The 21,328-nt window shown below is 32.9% G+C and overlaps 1 long non-coding RNA gene across 2 annotated transcripts; it reads right to left on the reverse strand.

Annotated features, from left to right (window-relative positions):
- Positions 1-7,198: 7,198 nt before the first annotated feature.
- Positions 7,199-19,437, reverse strand: LOC149186895 (uncharacterized). 2 transcript variants are annotated; one of them, XR_016256162.1, is made up of 7 exons: positions 18,873-19,437; positions 18,578-18,671; positions 18,114-18,187; positions 17,794-17,882; positions 7,728-7,804; positions 7,576-7,622; positions 7,199-7,427 (listed from the first exon to the last, which is right to left on the reverse strand). It is a non-coding gene; the product is annotated as an uncharacterized LOC149186895 (long non-coding RNA). The 2 variants fall into 2 exon arrangements; XR_016256163.1 differs by having other exon boundaries at positions 18,114-18,192.
- Between the last annotated feature and the right edge of the window lie 1,891 nt (positions 19,438-21,328).

Consider the following 21,328-nt stretch of genomic DNA (forward strand, 5'->3'; position numbering starts at 1 on the left):
CAAGGCCGGACAGCTGGACGATCGAGTTCTACTCAGCGTTCTTTGATACTCTGGGGGAGGATCTTCTAAAAGTCATTGAACACTCCAGAACTAGTGGAAAGATTCTTGAATCCTTCACCTCCACTTTCATCGCCCTCATTCCAAAATCTGACAACCCTTCTACCTTCGATGACTACAAACCTATATCTTTATGTAACTGCATCTATAAGATCATGGCAAATATTGTTGCAAATCGGATGTGGCCCATACTATCCAAGTATATTTCGCTAGAGCAATTTGCCTTCCTAAAAGATCGACAAATTCATGAAGCAGTGGGAACTGCCCAGGAAGTGCTACACTCTCTGCACTCCAAGAAAATCAAAGGTATGATCCTAAAGGTAGACCTCTCAAAAGTCTTTGATAGAGCAAATTGGTTATATATTAGAATGCTCTTAACCCACCTGGGATTCCCTTTTGATTTCATAAAATGGATCATGAGCTGCATCACTAACATACCTTTCAGTGTGTTGATCAACGGGGCAACTTCCCCCTTTTTTTACTCTGAAAGAGGTCTCCGTCAGGGTTGTCCCCTATCCCCTTTGTTGTTCCTACTGATAATGGAAGGTCTCAGCATGTTGGTCAAAGAAGAATTCAGAAGAGGCAGACTAAAGGGAATAAAAATCACAGATGATTGCACTTTGACTCATTTGCTATTTGTGGACGATGTTCTTCTATTCCTCAATGTAAGCATTGGAGACTTAACAATCATGAAGAACGCAATTGCTTTATTCCAAACAACCACAGGTATGATTGTAAACTGCAACAATTCGACCCTCACAGAGGTTGGATGTTCCCCCCATGAAATCCATTATGCACTGCAAAGATTCCAGTATACTCTTCTTAGGCTGGAGGATGGTCTCAGATATCTGGGCTACAAGCTGAAACCTCTGGGGTACAAGATTGCAGATTGGACCTGGCTAATCTCCAAAATGGAGAAAAGACTAAACATTTGGTACCACAAATACCTTTCCAAGGCAGGCAGACTTACGCTCATTAAAGTTGTCCTGGAGGCCACCCCAGTTTACTAGATGTCACTGGCTTGGATCCCTCGGGGTATTCTACCCAGAATACAGGCCTTATGCTGCAGATTCCTTTGGAAGGGACAACAAACAGGAAGAATCTTCGCATGGGTAAACTTGCCCAAGAAATGGGGCGGATGGGGCATAAAGAAATTAGAAGACTTCTCCTCAACTCTGGCGGCAAAACTAGGATGGCATCTTCTTACAACAAACAGCCTATGGACTAGGGTGGCCTGTTCAAAATATATTGCCCCCTCAAACCTGATGGATTGGATAAGTCAACCACAGAGATTACAATCAGGGGTCTCAATTATATGGAAGGCGGTAACAAAATCACTTAACATCATCGCGAACGGAATTACATGGAAAATTCAGTCTGGAATGAAAGTAAGGATAGGTCGGGATCCTTGGATTGGATGCGGGATTTACATAGGCTACCAGATGACCTCAGATCTTTCTTTAGGGATTGCAACATTACCCATATTAGCCATATAGCAGACGTGGAGCGCTCCACCCCTTTTCAGCAAGCCTGGAAATCGACTCAGAGATTAAACATTCCCCATCAATGGACTCAAAAATGGAATACATTCATTAGGGCCCTCACTGAGGCACATATCAGGGTTGGTGAGGATGAAGATGAAGTCATCTAGGCACTTTCAAAAACAGGGAAATACACACCAAAGGAGGGATATCTAGTACTAGCTGATGATCGTCGCCCACAAGTCCTAGAGTCATGGTGGAAGCATCTATGGAAGCTAAAATCCCCCCCCCCAAGAGCAAACTTCTCATGTGGACTATTCTAAAGAACAAAATCCCCACTGGAGATAATCTACTCAAGCCAGCTCATCATGGCCCCTTCTGGTGTCACCTATGTAAATGCAACAATGAATCTGCCACTCATCTTTTTATTGAATGTCTGGCTGCCCGAGAGCTATGGCAATCGATCTCAACAATGATTTCTTTCCCGACAAGGTGGCACGGCGCTTCTGTAAAGGAAGCTTGGTCGAATTGGTGGACAAGCGCCTGCCCACAAAAACTGAGAAATCTGCCTTTACTTATATGTTGGGGACTGTGGATAGCCCGCAACAACGTCATCTTCCATTACTTCTCATATCATCTCTGACTATTCCATCATACCCGATGACGAGGAGAAAACCCAAACCAGAACCATCATTCCCGAATCCATAAATCATTCAAAGCCATGGGCTTACTTCCACTGGTCTGCCGAGGAGGACGGATGCGGGGGAGGGGCCATACTTAACCTCTCTGATTCTCATTCCCTCCATATACAGATGGGTTTAGGGGGAGGGAGTAATAATTTCGCAGAGCTATCCTCTGCAAAATTTCTCATCCAACATGCTCTGCAAATCCAATGTCGAGACCTTCAACTCTTTGGTGACTCAAAAATTGTTTGTGATTGGATAAACAAAAAACCTAGATGCTCAGCATACACTTTGTTACACATTCTCGAAGAGGCCCACCATCTTATTATTGCTTTTGACTCATTTACATGTCATCACATTTTCATGGAGCGAAATACAGATGTTGACAGATTATCCAAAGAAGCTACGCACAGGCCATCCTGCACTTGGATGATCCAAGAACATAAAGAGGGAAATTTCTACCAGTACTACCACCGGCCCCTCATGGACATAGATGCTACAGCAAGCTCACAGGGAGCTTAGATCATGGATTTTTTTGCTTACCACGTGTAAATATTTATATGTTTTATTTATTTTTTAGTTTCCAACAAGAACTATGGACAGGTTATATAACTATGAGCCTGTCTATGCTACTCTTTTTTTGGTAAAAACAATGTGATGATCATATCAAAAAAGGATGCCTCCCTATGTGGATAAAAGGCATCAAATTTTTGGATTTCTTTTTGAAACTAATAAGCACTACCTCTTACAGCATATGCTTATGCATATACAGCAAGCATATAATTTTTATATATCAATGAAAATTACGTTTTTTCCAAAGGAAAAAAATAACCTTGTATGCTTTTTGTTATATACACACAAACATATAATACATCACAACACAACATAAATAAATATATAAATTTTGAAGCCTTGTTAATTTTTAAATAAATCTGTAAATTTAAAGTGGTATTAAGTCTCTTTAATTTTTAAATTTTCAATAATTTTTATAAAATAACATTATTTTGTAAAGTGTAGTTTGTGGATATATACAATATCATATGAATATAAAAACAATGAGATGTGATGAATCAAAGTTTTGAATACAAAATGTGAGTTGAAATCTTTAGTTTTTAAATCACAAATTTAAAATAAAACTAGTTTTATATTTTAAACAAATAGAAAATCAAATATCATTACTATGTCACTTACATAAATCCAACTTTATTATTAAAATATTATTTGGAAAATTAAAAATAAATAAAATTAAAACACTTAAAAAAAAAATGCTCAAAGACACTCACTTCCCACCTCCCACATTTTGGCAGTTGTGTGATGATATACATATTAAAATTTTTAATATTTCAATTATTGCTATTAAAAATACTAGGAGATTTATATGTACAATTTTAAAATATAAAGCTAAAAACTATATGTGTTTATAAAAATACAAATCTATGAAGAATCAAGTATTTGCAACTATATATGAGATCACACAAATTTAAATGTACAATTTTAAAATGTAAAGTTGAGAATTATATATGTGTTTATAAAAATACAAATTTATGAAGAATTAATTATTTGTAACTACATGAGATCACACAAATTTCAATGTACAATTTTAAAATGTAAAGTTGAAAACCATATATGTGTTTATAAAAAATACAAATTTATGCACATGAGATAACACAAGATAATACAATTGTACAAATATTTTTGAAACTAATATTTATTAAATCTTCATAACTTTAAAATACAAAATACATCATATTAAGCACAATGTCATGTGTGTATAATCATATATACACAACACAACACATCACATAACACATTACAATACAACACAACACATCACATAATACAACACAACATAAATAAATATAAAAATTTAGTCACTTATTTGTATAAATTTTAAATATTATTTTTTATTAGATAACAAAATTTTAAATATGTACAGAATTTTTAAATGTAGTTTATTTTTATGAAAGAATTGTGAATGTGAAAAAATGTGAAAATGTAATTTTATGAGTTCAATTTTACTAAATCATACAAATTTATGAAGAATTAAGTATTTGTAACTATATGAAATCACACAAATTTAAATGTACAATTTTAAAATGTAAAATTGAAAACTATGTATGTGTTTTAAAAATACAAATTTATGAAGAATTAATTATTTGTAACTATATGAGATCACACAAATTTCAATGTACAATTTTAAAATGTAAAGTTGATGATATACATATTAAAATTTTTAATATTTCAATTATTGCTATAAAAACATTTTGGCAGTGGTGTGATGATATACATATTAAAATTTTTAATATTTCAATTATTGCTATAAAAAATACTAGGAGATTTAAATGTACAATTTTAAAATATAAAGTTAAAAACTATATATGTTTATAAAAATACAAATTTATGAACTATATGAGATCACACAAATTCAAATGTACAATTTTAAAATGTAAATTTGAAAACCATATATGAGTTTATAAAAATACAAATTTATGAAAAATTAATTATTTGTAACTACATGAGATCACACAAATTTCACTGTACAATTTTAAAATGTAAAGTTGAAAAGCATATATGATATGTTTATAAAAAAAATACAAATTTATGGACATGAGATAACACAAGATAATACAATTGTACAAATATTTAAAATACAAAATACAAATATCTTCATAACTTTTTAATACAAAATACATCATATTAAGCACAATGTCATGTGTGTATAATCATATATACACAAACAACACATAACACAACACAACACATCACATAACACATTACAATACAACACATCACATAATATAAAAAAAATACAAATTTATGGACATGAGATAACACAAGATAATACAATCGTACAAATATTTAAAATACAAAATACAAATATCTTCATAACTTTTTAATACAAAATACATCATATTAAGCACAATGTCATGTGTGTATAATCATGTATACACAAACAACACATAACACAACACAACACATCACATAACACATTACAATACAACACATCACATAATACAACACAACATAAATAAATATAAAAATTTAGTCACTTATTTGTATAAATTTTAAATATAATTTTTTATTAGATAACAAAATTTTTAATATGTAAGTTCATCTTGAATCAGAATTTTTAAATGTGATTTATTTTTATGAAAGAATTGTACAACACATAACACAACACAACACATCACATAACACATTACAATACAACACATCACATAATATAAAAAAAATATTATGGACATGAGATAACACAAGATAATACAATTGTACAAATATTTAAAATACAAAATACAAATATCTTCATAACTTTTTAATACAAAATACATCATATTAAGCACAATGTCATGTGTGTATAATCATATATACACAAACAACACATAACACAACACAACACATCACATAACACATTACAATACAACACATCACATAATACAACACAACATAAATAAATATAAAAATTTAGTCTCTTATTTGTATAAATTTTAAATATTATTTTTTATTAGATAACAAAATTTTAAATATGTAAGTTGATCTTGAATCAGAATTTTTAAATGTGGTTTATTTTTATGAAAGAATTGTGAATGTAGTTTATTTTTAATTTTATAAATGTGAAAAAATGTGAAAATGTGAAGTTGAAAACTATACATGTGTTTATAAAAATACAAATTTATGAAGAATTAATTATTTGTAACTATATGAGATCACACAAATTTCAATGTACAATTTTAAAATGTAAAGTTGAAAACCATACATGTGTTTATAAAAAATACAAATTTATGCATATGAGATAACACAAGATAATACAATTGTACAAATATTTTTGGAACTAATATTTATTAAATATTCATAACTTTAAAATACAAAATACATCATATTAAGCACAATGTCATGTGTATAATCATATATACACAAATAACACATAACACAACACAACACATCACAATACAATACAATACAATACAACACCTAAATGTAGTTTATTTTTATGAAAGAACTGTAAATGTGAGAATGTAATTTTATGAGTTGATTTTAATAAATCATACACATTTATAAAGAACTAAGTATTTGCAACTATATGAGATCACATAAATTTAAATGTACAATTTTAAAATGTAAAGTTGAAAACTATATGTGTATATAAAAATACAATTTTAAGAATTAATTATTTGTAACTATATGAGATCACACAAATTTCAATGTACAATTTTAAAATGTAAAGTTGAAAACCATATATGTTTGTAACTATATGAGATCATAATACAATTGTACAAATATTTTTGAAACCAATATTTATTAAATCTTCATAACTTTAAAATACAAAATACATCATATTAAGCACAATGTCATGTGTGTATAATCATATATACACAAACAACACATAACACAACACAACACAACACAAATAAATATAAAAATTTAGTCTCTTATTTGTATAAATTTTAAATATTATTTTTTATTAGATAACAAAATTTTAAATATAGCAGTTTATCTTGAATCAGAATTTTTAAATGTAGTTTATTTTTATGAAAGAATTGTGAATGTGAAAAAATGTGAGAATGTAATTTTATGAGTTCAATTTTACTAAATCATTTATGGTTGTCATATAGGGATATCAAGTGAAAGAATTGTGCAATATAATTTTGAGTTCATTTCTACTAAATTATTTGTTTTCTTATATAGAGGTATCAAGTGAAAGAATTGTAAACGTGAAACAAAATTAGAAATAATATAATTTTATGAGTTCAGTTTTTATTAAATCATTTGAGGTTATTATATGTAAGTGTCATGTGAAAGCAATGTGAATGTGAAAAAAAATGTGAAGTATGCTCAATAAAATTTTAAAATATGAAGTTTGATTTTTTTTCCTTTTAAAAATATTAATTAATTAAATAATTATAAACAAAAACATATTTTATTAAAAAAAAATTATAATTATAAATAAAACAAAAAAAATTGAAAAAAAAAACTCCAGAAAGAGACTCCTCCAAGATAGCTTTGGCCATGCTATCTTTGAAGGTTGTGAGAAGGGTCTAGCCCCTCTCAAAAAAAAACTGATTATATATTAAAGTATAGTTTGTGAGAGTACATCAAAAATCATAATACAATTTACAATTACACCTAATATGTGATTATTTGACAGAGTTTGAGCCTTTGTGAAGCACTTCCCATCTTGCTGCTGTGCACGCTCTTCTTGTATTGATCTCTGTTTCATACCATCAGAAAATTAAAGTTTTAATAATATTTCTATTTTAAAATAATAAATAACAAAAACAATTAAAAAATTAGTTTTCACTCCCATTTAAAATTGCAGGAAAAAAAATCTCACAAAATTGGGAGAAAATTTAATCTACCTTCTCATATATTACTCTGTCACAACAGTCTGCATCTGCTTAACAAACTAAAAAAAAAAAACTAGTTAAATATTTTTCAACATCTATTTCAAAATAAATAAATATTATAAATAATAAAAATTAATCTATTATAAATATTATAATAATCTCACATGAAATTGGGAAGACAATTCCATCATCTTCTATGACTTCTGGTCAAAAGCCCTCTCCCCATCCAATTGTTTAACACCTGTTTCATAAGAAGATGGGAAAACAAATTTTTGATTACAAATTTACTAAAAATAATAATAAAAACAAAAAACAATAATTAACTATCATTCCCAGTCAAATAACTATTATATATAATAAAAATTAATTCATTGTAAATTTCAGGTATGAAGTAAATAGTCATAAATTACAAAAACAATATCTAGAGTACCCTAAGGTAAACTAAATAGAAAACCTAAGCAACCCATCCCATCTCTTCTTCTTAAAGCATTTCAAGTTTCAAGAAAGACCTGTAAATGTAAATGTTATTATTAAAGCATTTCAAGTTTCAAAAAAGACCTGTAAATGTAAATGTTATTATCATTTTATTTTGTATCGAGGTATTGAAAGTGCTATCAAATGAAAATCCTTGCCTAATGATATTACTATCTTAAGAAATCATGACCAGAATTCCTGTCTACGGGAAAATCCAATTGGCTGAGAGTTCTTAATGAAGACCGAAACGAATCCCGTCGACATCAATGGAGGAAGCCACCGCCTAAAACCCTATTCGGGGGTTAATGTGGCCATTTAAGCGGTTTACACACCTCTGTATCTGGATAAAGATTCACTAATTCAAAATCAAGGTAAACAACAGAATCCACGCGAAGATTCCAGACTCTCCGACTGGGTATATATATCGATCTGGATAGGCATAATGAATTGGTTTTAAAAACATAAACTATCAAAAAGGTATTCCAGACTCTCCGATGAGAGGTCATCGCTCTCACAGAAGTCACTCAGGGAAGTAACTCTTCGAATCATTAGGGTAGTAACACATAAACTGATGGGACAGTGATCGAGGCCCCACATCGCAAGACATACTGAAATCAGTCTCTTTTTAATTAATAGCGATGTACATCCATTCAATTGACAACAATTGAATAGCGATGTACATCTGGTACAACAATTGACCTGCTTTTATTTGATCAGGGTCCAATACTGTTTCTAAACCAACTGATACCGGTCATGAAGGGTTTCAACATCTGTGATGTGTTTCAATCGCTTTCCTCCATGACCATCCCACAAGCTATCAATGTCCAGAGGAGTTGCTTTATGCATGATGAATTTGCTTACATGAAAAGCAACCACATTCAAATATATACTCGTTTGATTTATACAGGATGAATATAGTGAATATGCAGATATACTCATTGTTGATTTATATAGGATGAATATAGTGAATATGCGTCAGAAGACATGTGCAATTTTTACCATGAAGAACAGTAGAAGTATATTTTTGGGTCCCTGGAACAGTAGAATGTTCGCCTTACATGTATCTTTAAGTTATAGATGACAGAGAAAGGGCAGTAAAAGAATTACTTGACATGGACATATATCATATAGTGCCTAGTAAAAAGCCCATTTGCCTATCCAGTAGTGTGACAGCTCAGTTTGGAGAGCATCAGACTGAAGATCTGAAGAATCCAAGGAATTACTATGACAAAAAAGAGAGTTCATTTTACATGGCAAACTGTAACACTCAAGCAGGCATCTGTCAAATACTTTTAACAGAAGGTGAAGTGGAATGACTTCATTAGTAACTAACGTTTCTTTACAATTGATTCTGTGTATTTCCATTTATCCCATCATCGTTGTGGCAAAGGACACAAGATATTTAGAATGAAAAACTGTTAGTTTTGCTTCCTATCCAATTGTGATAAAAGAACCTGAAGCCTGACAATTTTCTGTCATCCAGGGCTGGTTCCGTTTCATCACTCTCACAGAACTCACTCAGTGAAGTAACTCTTTACATATGGTGCAACAATTGACCTATTTTTATTTGATCAGGATCCAATACTTTTTCTAAACTAACCGATACTGGCCATGACGGGTTTCAACAACTGTGATGATGGGTCTCAATTTCTTTCCTCCGTGACCATCCCACAAGCTATCAAAGTCCAAAGGAGTTGATGAATTTGCTTATATGAAAAGCAAACACATTCAAATATATACTCATTGTTCATTTATAAAGGATGAATACGGTGAATATGCATCAGAAGACATGTGCAATTGGTATTACCAACCACATTCAAAGATATACTCATTGTTGAACTATACAGGATGAATAAAGTGAATATGCATCAGAGGAGATGTGCTATTTACCATGAAGAACAGTAGAAATATATTTTTGGGTCCCTGGAACAGTAGAATGTTCACCCTACATGTATCTTAAGTTAAAAGAGCAGTAAAAGAATTATTGGACAACCACATTCAAAGATATACTCATTGTTGAACTATACAGGATGAATAAAGTGAATATGCATCAGAGGAGATGTGCTATTTACCATGAAGAACAGTAGAAATATATTTTTGGGTCCCTGGAACAGTAGAATGTTCACCCTACATGTATCTTAAGTTAAAGATGACAGAGAAAGAGCAGTAAAAGAATTATTGGACATGCACCATATAGTGCCTAGTAAAATAAAGATATACTCATTGTTGAACTATACAGGATGAATAAAGTGAATATGCATCAGAGGAGATGTGCTATTTACCATGAAGAACAGTAGAAATATATTTTTGGGTCCCTGGAACAGTAGAATGTTCACCCTACATGTATCTTAAGTTAAAGATGACAGAGAAAGAGCAGTAAAAGAATTATTGGACATGCACCATATAGTGCCTAGTAAAATCCCCCCTTAGTGTGATAGCTCAGTTTGGAGAGCATCAGACTGAAGATCTGAATAATCAAAGGAATTACTATGACCAAAAAAAGGCCCATTCTACACGGCAAACTCTAACACTCAAGCAGGCATTAACAGAAGGTGAAGCTAAATGACTTCATTAGTAACTCAAGTTTATCTACAATTGATTCTCTGTGTGGATTTCCACTTATCCCAACATCATTGTGACAAAGGACACAAGATATTTAGAATGAAAAACTGTTAGTTTTGCTTCCTATTAAATTGTGATGAAGGTCCCTGAAGCCTGACAATTTTCTGTCATCCAGGGCTGGTTCGGTTTCACTCCTTATTTCCTGAATTTTACTCCTTACTTGACTGGCCAACTCCCAAGAATGTGACTCACTTGAGAGAACTTAATAGAATATGCAATTTATACTGTCAAGGGTTTTGGAAGCATCATAGCACACCTCACTGACCAATAAGGATCTCAATTAATGGATGGCCGCTGCAAAGGGACTACCGTTTTATCAATGCAAACTGTAACACTCAAGCAAGCATCTTTCAAATACTTGTAACAAAAGGTGAAAACGAATGACTTCATTAGTAACTTAAGTTCGTCTAAAATTGATTCTCCCAAAATATTTCCATTTATCCCAACATTATTGTGGCAAGAGACGCAAGATACTTAGAAAAGAAAACCATTAGCTTTGCTTCCTATCAAATTATGATTAAGGAACCTGAAGCCTGACAATTTTCTCAACCATCCAGAGCGGGCTCTGTTTCACTCCTTATTTCTTGAATTTCACTCCTTCCTTGACTGGCCAACTTCCAAGAATGTGACTCAGTTGAGAGAACTTTACAGAATATGCAATTTATATAGCATTGAGCTTTTTGGCTACACCCACGGAGATGAGACTGTTGATTTGACGCGGGTCTTTAATCCAGATGGAGACAAACCTGTTCACATGTATAAGAACTCCAATCCGGTCGGTGGAGTACCCCTGCCCTTGCTACTTTTTATGAATGCAGGAGTTGATGACCTTTCTTTACCGTTAAGGTTAGTATGTGGCCAAGAAGAAAGAGGGACTATATATGTCGAAGACATAGTACATATCATGTGTGTTACTTAATTCTATCTCTGTCTAGTTCATAGCTCTCAGTTTCATCTAGGTTTTAGCACTCAAATTTGAATTACAGTTTAGTGAGGTTCACAGTTACAGATTTCTTCTCCAGATCTAGTTCACAGCTCTCAGTTTCATCTACTAGGTTTTAGCACTCAAATTTGAATTACAGTTCATTGAGGTTCACAGTTATAGATTTCTTCTCCAAATCTGGTTTATTTCGTTAAGGCTAGTATGTGTCCAAGAAGAAAGAGGGGCTATGATGTTATGTTACTTAATTCTATCTCTGTCTAGTTCACAGCTCTCAGTTTTTTCATCAAGGTTTTAGTACTCAAATTTGAATTACAGTTCATCGAGGTTCACAGTTACAGATTTCTTCTCCAGATCTAGTTTATGTAAGGCGAAATTATTTAAGTAATAGAAAGTGGCAAGTTAGGTCTTCATTTTCAGTGATTGTGTTTTGGCTTCAAAGTTCTGAATTTACTTGACATCTTGTGTTAATGTGGTTTAAGTTTTAACCAATGTCCATTTAATTGGAATAATTGTCCTGCCTTTAAAATTTCATTTTTGTGGATGCCAAAATGGTCACTGATTTTGTCAAGGGTTTTGGAAGCATCATGGCACACCTCACTGATTTTACCAACAAGGATCAACTTAAATAGGTGGACCCTTCAAAGGGGCTACCTTCTTATCTATGCAAACTGCAACACTCAAGCAGGCATCTATCAAATACTTGTAACAGAAAGTGAAACTGAATGACTTCATTAGTAACTTAAGTTCGTCTACAATTGATTCTCTCAGTATCTTTCCATTTATCCCAACATTATTGTGGCAGCGGACACACGATACTTGTGAAAAATAGCTAGTTATGCTTCCTATCAAATTGTGATCAAGGAATCTGAAGCCTGACAATTTTCTCAATCATCCAGGGCTTGCTCTGATTCACTCTTTATTTCAAAGAATGTGACTCAGTTGAGAGAACTTAATAGAATATGCAATCTATATAGAAGTTTGTCAAGGGTTTTAGAAGCATCATGGCCCACCTCACTGATCTTACCAATAAGGATAGATTTAAATGTATGCAGGCTGCAAAGGGGCTACCTTCTTGTCTATGCAAACTATAACACTCAAGCAGTCATCTATCAAATACTTGTAACAGAAAATGAAACTGAATGACTTCATTAGTAACTTAGGTTTGTCTACAATTGATTTTCTCAGTATGTTTCCACTTAACACAACATTATTGTGGCAAAGGACACAAGATACTTAAAATGAAAAACCTGTTAGTTTTGCTTCCTATAAAATTGTGACCAATGAATCTGAAGCCTAACAAGTTTTTCAATCATCCAGGGCTGGCTTTGTTTCACTCTTTATTTCTTAAATTTCACTCCTTAATCCTTGACTAGCCAACTCCCAGGAATGTGACTAGGTTGAGAGAACTTAACAGAATATGCAATTTATATAGGGAGTCTGTCGGTTTTGGAAGCATCATGGGCACACCTAACCAATCTTACCAATAAGGATCAATTCAAATAGATGGAGGCTGCAGAAGGTCTCCCTTCTTATCTATGCAAACTATAACACTCATTCAGGCATCTATCAAATACATGTAACAGAAAACAAAACTGAATGACTTCATTAGTAACTTAAGTTTGTCTACAATTGATTTTCTCAGTATATTTCCACTTAACACAACATTATTGTGGCAAAGGACACAAGATACTTAAAATGAAAAACAGTTAGTTTTGCTTCCTATAAAATTGTGACCAATGAACCTGAAGCCTAACAATTTTTTCAATCATCCAGCGCTGGCTTTGTTTCACTCTTTATTTCTTAAATTTCACTCCTTAATCCTTGACTAGCCAACTCCCAGGAATGTGACTCGGTTGAGAGAAATTAACAGAATATGTGATTTATGTAGGGAGTCTTGTCAAGTTTGGAAGCATCATGGCACACCTAACCAACCTTACCAATAAAGGATGGATTCAAATGGATGGAGGCTGCAGAAGGGGTCCCTTCTTATCTATGCAAACTGTAACACTCAAGCGGGCATCTGTTAAATACTTGTACACAAGGTGAAACTATATAACTTCATTGCTAACTTATTTTTTTCTAAATTAATTCTCAGTGTATTTCCATTTATCCCAGCATTATTGTGGCAAAGAACACAAAATATTTAGAATGAAAATCGTTTAGTTTTGCTTCCTATCAAATGGTGATCAAAGAAGCTGAGACCTGACAATTTTCTCAATCATCCAGTGCTGGCTCTGTTTCACTCTTTATTTTTTGGATTTCACTCTTTGTTTCTTGAGTGGCCAACTCCCAAGAATGTGGCTCAGTTGAGAGAACTTGATAGAATATGCAATTTATATAGGAAGTTCTGTCAAGGGCTTTGGAAGCATCATGACAAACCTCACTGATCTTACCAATAAGAATCAATTTAAATGGATGGGGACTGTAGAGGGGGGCTACTGACGCATGAAAAAGGCCCAGCCCTGTATTTGCACTTCCAAATTTCTCAGACTTTTTAAGTGAAATATGATGCTTTGAGCACTGACATGAACACTATGGTCATGCAAATCAGCAGCCTATAGCTTTTCAAAGTAGAAATTGACTGACAAGGAGCAGTTGTTATGCATCTATGATAAGGAAATGTTGACCCTTATGAATGTTATAGTAAAATTCAAGCCATATTTATTGCGACAACGCCTCAAAATCCAAATGGAGCATGAAACTTTGGAGTATTCATTTTCCTAGTGGAATTTTGGTGAAGTTGGAAAGTCAACTACAAGGTTTTTACTTTGAAATTCAATATAAGTGCATAAATAATGCTTCAGCTGATTTCTTAGCTATGTTATCTGAGCTATGTGCCATATCTAAGGTAGAACTGGGACGCAGAAAAAATTATTAGCTGAATATGCAAAAGATGAGAGGGCTGTTTATTTGCTACAAAACTAGAAAAGGAACCAAGACTAGGGCGATGGGTAAACATTTTCAGGCAATCTGATTTTTTAATAAGAATTGCACATATCTAGTACCGAAATCTATATTTTTAAGAAGGGAATTGGGTCTGTTATGGGTTAATAGCGATGTGTCAACCCACCATTCCTAATTATTGGGTGCATGGTAGGTGATCATCTCAATAAAAATCTTCTCACCATTGGCATCCAACTAACAAGAATGCCAGGTTCATCTGAATGTGCCTGATGCTCTTGCGCCCTTTCCTCCCCATCCAGAATACCCCTCTTGATCATAGCTTCATGGGTTGATCATTTTCATTGACATTCTACTTTCTACACTTATTTCTCTTAGTTGAAGGGAGAACCCCAACAGAAGGGACAAAAAGTAGAAAACTAACCCCAACAGCTTGGTTTGATGGCTCATAAAACTAACTCACCATACCTCATAAGATAGGCTAAAGGAAAAAAGGTTCAAAATGGTGAGTTACAACGAATTACTGGGTTGCATCATCCACCTAAATCCATGCTCATTTCTGGCTCTACCTTACTGGTCGACTTTTGACACCTTTAAGATCCCTTACTGGTTCATTCATGAAGTAGCCTTAAAGATACATTTTAGATCAATTATATTTCTACCTTACTCATTGATTTCTGACACCTTTAAGGTCCCTTACTGGCTCATTCCTGAAGCAAGTTTAAGGATACATTTTAAAACAATTAAAAAAAGTTAAAAGACTAACGGAATCTAACTGAATGCACCCTATATACATTAGGCTCCTATATTATAACTGTGAACACATTGAAGGGACCCTTTGTCTTACCTATATACATATGTTATATGTTAAAGACTCCTATGTTACTTTATGGTCACAAAATTTTAAATAGTGGAATTAAAATGTTCAAAGAGTGCAAACCTTTTTACATTCTCTTTGTCCACTTTAGCAAGAGATGGACTAAGAGGTATCTACCATGGTTGGATATTATAGGAGGAGGTAAAAAGACTATGTAGGTGGATTCTTTTTGGTAAACTCTTTCATGCACTAACCTTTTACCTTTTAGGAGGGTTAAGTCCTTAAGTTACCCATTCTCAGCAAACTCATTAATGGATAACCAGACACTTCCTTATGGGTAAACCCTCACATTGCTTTAAGCAAAAATAGATAGATGGAATTTGTTATGGGTATAAGATATATGAATGGAATTGGATAATTAAAAATGAACTGGTAAATCTTATAATATTGTTGAATGGAGAGAAATGGATTGTTGTTTGGGAGTTGTTTAATTTTACCAAATATTTTCTTATGTTTGGGAGATAAGTTAATTGCTTTGGCTCGACTGTTTCTGTCCCTAAAGGAAGATTATCAATCGATAAAAGATACTCCATTCTTACTCTCCAATTTTAGCAGTCACTGACATAAATAAACACACTAGAAACACAAGGAGTTGGGTTCCGTCCATATAAGATCAATATGCAAAGGAATGCAATGCTTAAAGACTAGGGTAGTACTCTCTTAAATTGAAAAATATAAAAGGCATTTTTATGGGCCTTGGCTACAAAAATGTTCGCAGCATACTTAATATGAAGGAAAATGTAGGAACTATATTTCTTCTTCCAAACCATAACGTAGGTATTGATTTTGGACAAAGATAGCTGAATCGGATTCGAGTTAATGTTCTGTAAAATAAAAGGAATGAGCCTACCCTGAACTCCTCATTAGAAAAAATCACATACTTAGGATTTGCTTCGAGTAAGACTAAACAGAGGTGCTAACCCCTGCCAAGTATTTGAACCTTCTTTCCTTATCTAGGTTAGATCACCCCCTAGCACACCTATTGTTAGTTCATCCCATGCTACTTGCTTACACTTAGATAGGTAAGGACACATTTGAGAAACCATAATTTTCTAAATTGGTCTTGATTCAAAGTGTTTGCTTACATAATGGGGTCTTGCTGAATCCAAATGTCTTCCTACAAGTCTTGCTTCAATGTGCTTTTGCATAGGTGGTGTGTTTCCATCTAATGCAAGTGTGACCTGGCAGGTCTCATTCCATCCATCTTAGATGGCATACCAGCACTTTTTCTCCCGGACTAGTAAGTCTATCCATGATCCCTAAAGCCACTTTGTTCAAGCTGGTTAAGAAAAATAACAAATGGAGATTGATGAATATGATTGTTGCGGGTCATTGATTGGTTAATAATCTCACCCCAAATGTGTGTTACTTTATAAGTTCAAGATGGCATGGATTGTGGGTTGCTCAGCTAAATAGGGAACCCTCCAATGACCAAATTCTATATGCAAAATGTTGGAGATAAAAGAATTATAATAGAACTGGAATAAAATTTAACTCGAGTATTGAGGAGATAAAAGAATTATAATAGAACTGGAATAAAATTTAACTCGAGTATTGAACTTCTACAAATAGTAACTAAAAAGAAAATTCTGGAAACCCAAAATTTTCTTTAGGTTTCAGCATTAGAAGGTTTATCCTAGCACGAATTGACTGTTACAGGTCACTGAATGGTTAATGATCTCACCCCATAATATGTTAGTTTATAAGCCAAACATGGCTTGGACTGTGGGTCACTAGCCTAAATAAAAAAACGTCCAATAACCAAAATCTGTTTGCAACATGCAGTGAAGAAAATTATAATAAAATTGAAATAAAATTTTACCCACATATTAAACATTTGCAAACAGTTCCTAAAAGAAAATTTCTAGAAACCCCAAATTCTTCTTCAAATTTATGCATCAGAGGGCCTTCTGATGGCACTACTCAACATCAATATATTGAACTTTGACAAACAATACCCAAGAATAAAACCCTATGACAACCAGTACAAAAAATAAAATCTGTGGATAAAATAACATTCAATGACCAAAATTTATTTGCAACATGCAGGGAGGAAAATAATTATAATAAAATTGAAATTAAATTTTACTCACATATTAAACATATGTTAATAATTCCTAAAAGAAAAAATCTAGAAATCCCAAATTCTTCTTCAGATTTAAGCACCAGAGGGTTTTATGCAGGCACTACTGAGTATCAATATATTGAAATTTGATAAACAATACTCAAGAATAAAACCCTATGATAACCATTATAAAAAATAAAATCTAAAGACATTGAATAACCCAAAAAAAATCAAAGACTACGAAATTTTTCCACACCAGTATGTATCTAAACAGTAAACTGAATAATTACATCTTTCCCTCATTAAAAATTATTTAGATATTGACAGAAACCAAAAGTTAATGCTCACCTTCAATCTAAAAATACACAGCATGTGTGTTTTCCACCACTATTAACTCGTGCTCTAATTCTCCCTTCATGGTATAGTATTTCCATACTCTGCACTTGAAGAGGAAACTCCACAAGTTAACCCAAAAAAAAAAAACAGGATAAAATGTTCTACAAAGTAATCTATCCATGAGCTACATTGTGATTTAAAAATTCAGATAATGAACTATTAACCCTTACATGCATAGTGTGTTTGTATCTAAACCCTAAGCTTGCTAAGTAAGCCTACCCTACCCTCATTAAAAATTAATTAGATATGAGAGAACAAAAGTTAATGCCCACCTGCAATCTAAAAAATACACAGCATGTGGTGGTGGTATAATTCTTCCTTCTTGATCATATAATTCTTCCTTCCTCTGCACTTGAAGAGGAAACAGGACAAGTTAATCCAAAGAAAAAAACAACAAGATAAAATGTTCTACAAACAGTTTCTAAAAGAAGAATTCTAGAAACCCCAAATTCTTCTTAGATTTAAGCATCAGAGGGTTTTATGCTGCACTACTCAGCATCAATATATTGAACTTTGACAAACAATACTCAATAATGAAACCCTATTATAACCAGTACAAAAAATAAAATTCAAAGACATTGAATAACACATGAAAGATTATGAAAATTTTCCCAACCCTTGCATGCATGGTGTGTATGCATCTAAACCCTAATCATATTAAGTACACCTAACTTTCCTCATTAAAATTTAATTAGAAATTAATTAGATAAGAGAGAAACCAAAAGTTAATGCTCACCTGCAATCTAGAAAATACACAGCATCTGTGTTTTTCCACCACTATTAACTGGTGGTATAATTCTTCCTTCCTGGTAGTATAGTTCTTCCTTCCTCTGCACTTGAAAAGGGAACAGGACAATTAACCCACCAAAAAAAACACAGGATAAAATGTTCTACAAAATACTCATATATATTCAGTAGACAATGCAATACAATAGATAGTGATTTAAAAATTCAATACATAGTGATTTAAAAATTCAGATAATAACCTATTACCATCAAAATTTTTAAATAACAAATAAAATAATATATACCTTCTCAATTTTCACCATTAAATCAGTCATCCCATCTTATATTCTTGGCAGCCTCACTCTCCCAATCAACCCTCTTAACCCCCCAACCAACCAGTATTCACCTCTCAAGCCAGAACGCAGAACCAAATAAGCAGCAAACAACCAAATAAACAGCAAACAACCCAATCTAGAGGAACAAACCATTTTCAAAACAAAAACAAAATAAATAAATAAATAACTAAAATGCACAGGCAAAATTCAAAGTATAAACAAATAAGCATGGCCATGCTCAAAAAGAAAAGAAAACACAGTATTAAAATCCAAATTCTAAAACACAAAATTCTACTCTACTACCTAATTTCTTCAACCTTTCTCCAACAAACCCAAAATCTGTTCTACTCTGCTAGCTAATTTCTTCAACCCTTCTCCAACAAACCCAAAATATGTTCTACTACCTAATTTCCTCAGCCCTTCTCCAATCTCCTTCTCCACTTAGCAGCCAATCGAAACGCAGATACTCTACACCATCTCCCAGCCATGAAACGTAGCTTGCCCACCAACTCCCAGCCATGAAAGCCGATACTGGCCACTCCTTCTGCCCCTATGCTTTCTGTCAGAGCCCAATGTAGCCTTATGCTGCGCACAGAGCCCAATGTAGCCGTAGAGATTGAAATCGGCCAAGCTATGATCTTGGAATATGCCGAGTCCTGCAAATGTAAGTGAATGATATGAAAGTGACGTGGATTTGAAATGCGTCTTTTGACGAGTTTTTCAGCCTTTCAAATCGGCCAAGCTTGCTAGTGCGCTGCCGTCGATATCATGCAGTTTTTCGCCAATCCGCCAGTGCGCACAGAGCCCGTAGAGATTATTAACCGCTGCGCACGGAGCCCAATGTAGCCGTAGAGTATTAAATTTTGAAATCGGCATACAAGCTAATATGATCGAGTAAATGACGTGGAATATGATCAAGTAAGTTACGAGTTGCTTCCTGCATCGAATTGTATGCGAGCAAGTGACGTGGATTTGGAAAGACAGTTTTATTTTGATTTGAAAGTGACGTGGAACATAATTTCAAGTTGGGTCTTTAAAAAATGACGTCACCTCTTTAAAAAAAATTAAAAATGCCACCTGTTTCAAGTTCGGTCTTTAAAATTAAAAAAATGACCCGTTACGTATTTTTAAAAAAATCGTTTATAACACAGTTTTATTATGAGAAACCGTAACGATGAATCACTAATTAAAATATATATTTTTTATAATTGTATTAAAAATGTGATATCAATTTTAAAAGAAAAAATAGTTAAAATATTATATTTTATAATATTAATTAAAAAAACATTGTCATTATCAAAATAATATATATATATAAATATATTATAGATATAAATAAATTATATTGATATGAAAATATATTATAGATATAAATAAATTATATTTTAAGATGAGAGAATTATTTTAAAATAGAGAATTGAGGAAGAAAATTTGTATAAAGAATTATTAGTGATTAAAACTTCTATGCACATGCATGCTCCTAAATACATGTGCATTTTTAAGTATCTACATACTTGTAAGTTTGTGTGCTCATTTGTAGTTTATTTGGAAAATAGCTCATGGCCAATTCCATTTTACCTAATCACTTGACACATTTTGTAAGTTGTTTAAAGTGATTCCACAAGGTATTGTAGGATTGTTTGAGTGTTTTGAATGCCTCAAATCTTTCTTTAGTACCTAAGGCATGATCTTCTTCCATGAAATATTTCCAAGACCCTTGTGCACATACTTATTATTAAAAACCACCTAGTAGAAACAATGCATAGGTGTGTCCTACCAGCCAAAAAGTCTTCGAGATCCAAAAAATAGGTGTGAAATAAATCAACAAAAAATCCTAAAAGCTAGGCATTCGAAATTGTGTATAAATTCTCCATTTTTATGCATAAAAGGGGGCTAAAACTGCCCTAAATACGGTGCCCTTGTCCAACAAACATTATAGGATAAAAATGCCCCAACACTCAATAGGTTAAGGACAATCCTCAGTTGTAAATTTTGATACCTGAAAGAACAACCAAGTGGAAACAATAAAACTTGCACCAAGGAGAAAGATAACATCTTTGGGGCACTGCTCTCCTTAAATGGAAACAATGTGCTAGAATAAGTGCATTGGAGAGAGAAATTAGCCTAAAAATTCTTCAAGTTGGGGTTTCATTTCACATGTGAGGTTTGCAAATTCTACAAAACCAACATGAAATTCGTAGAAACATTCCTAACCAACAGTGAAGAAGGTCAAGGAGGATCACATTGGTTCTCATGTCATGTTGAGATCATCAGAGATAGGTGAGGATTGAATGGTGTTGAAGAATGTAACTAGTGTTGGTCTTCATAATTGTACTTGAGTCATGATGTAATATATTTGTCAAAAGAAAGAAAAAGGAAATTTGTTTGTAAAATAAAAATCATTTATTAATATTGGTTTCATGCTT

This window comes from Pinus tabuliformis, chromosome 3_1, assembly GCF_031772625.1.
Source record: "Pinus tabuliformis cultivar Carrire ecotype Pingquan chromosome 3_1, CPIR1, whole genome shotgun sequence".
Classification (NCBI taxonomy): domain Eukaryota; kingdom Viridiplantae; phylum Streptophyta; class Pinopsida; order Pinales; family Pinaceae; genus Pinus; species Pinus tabuliformis.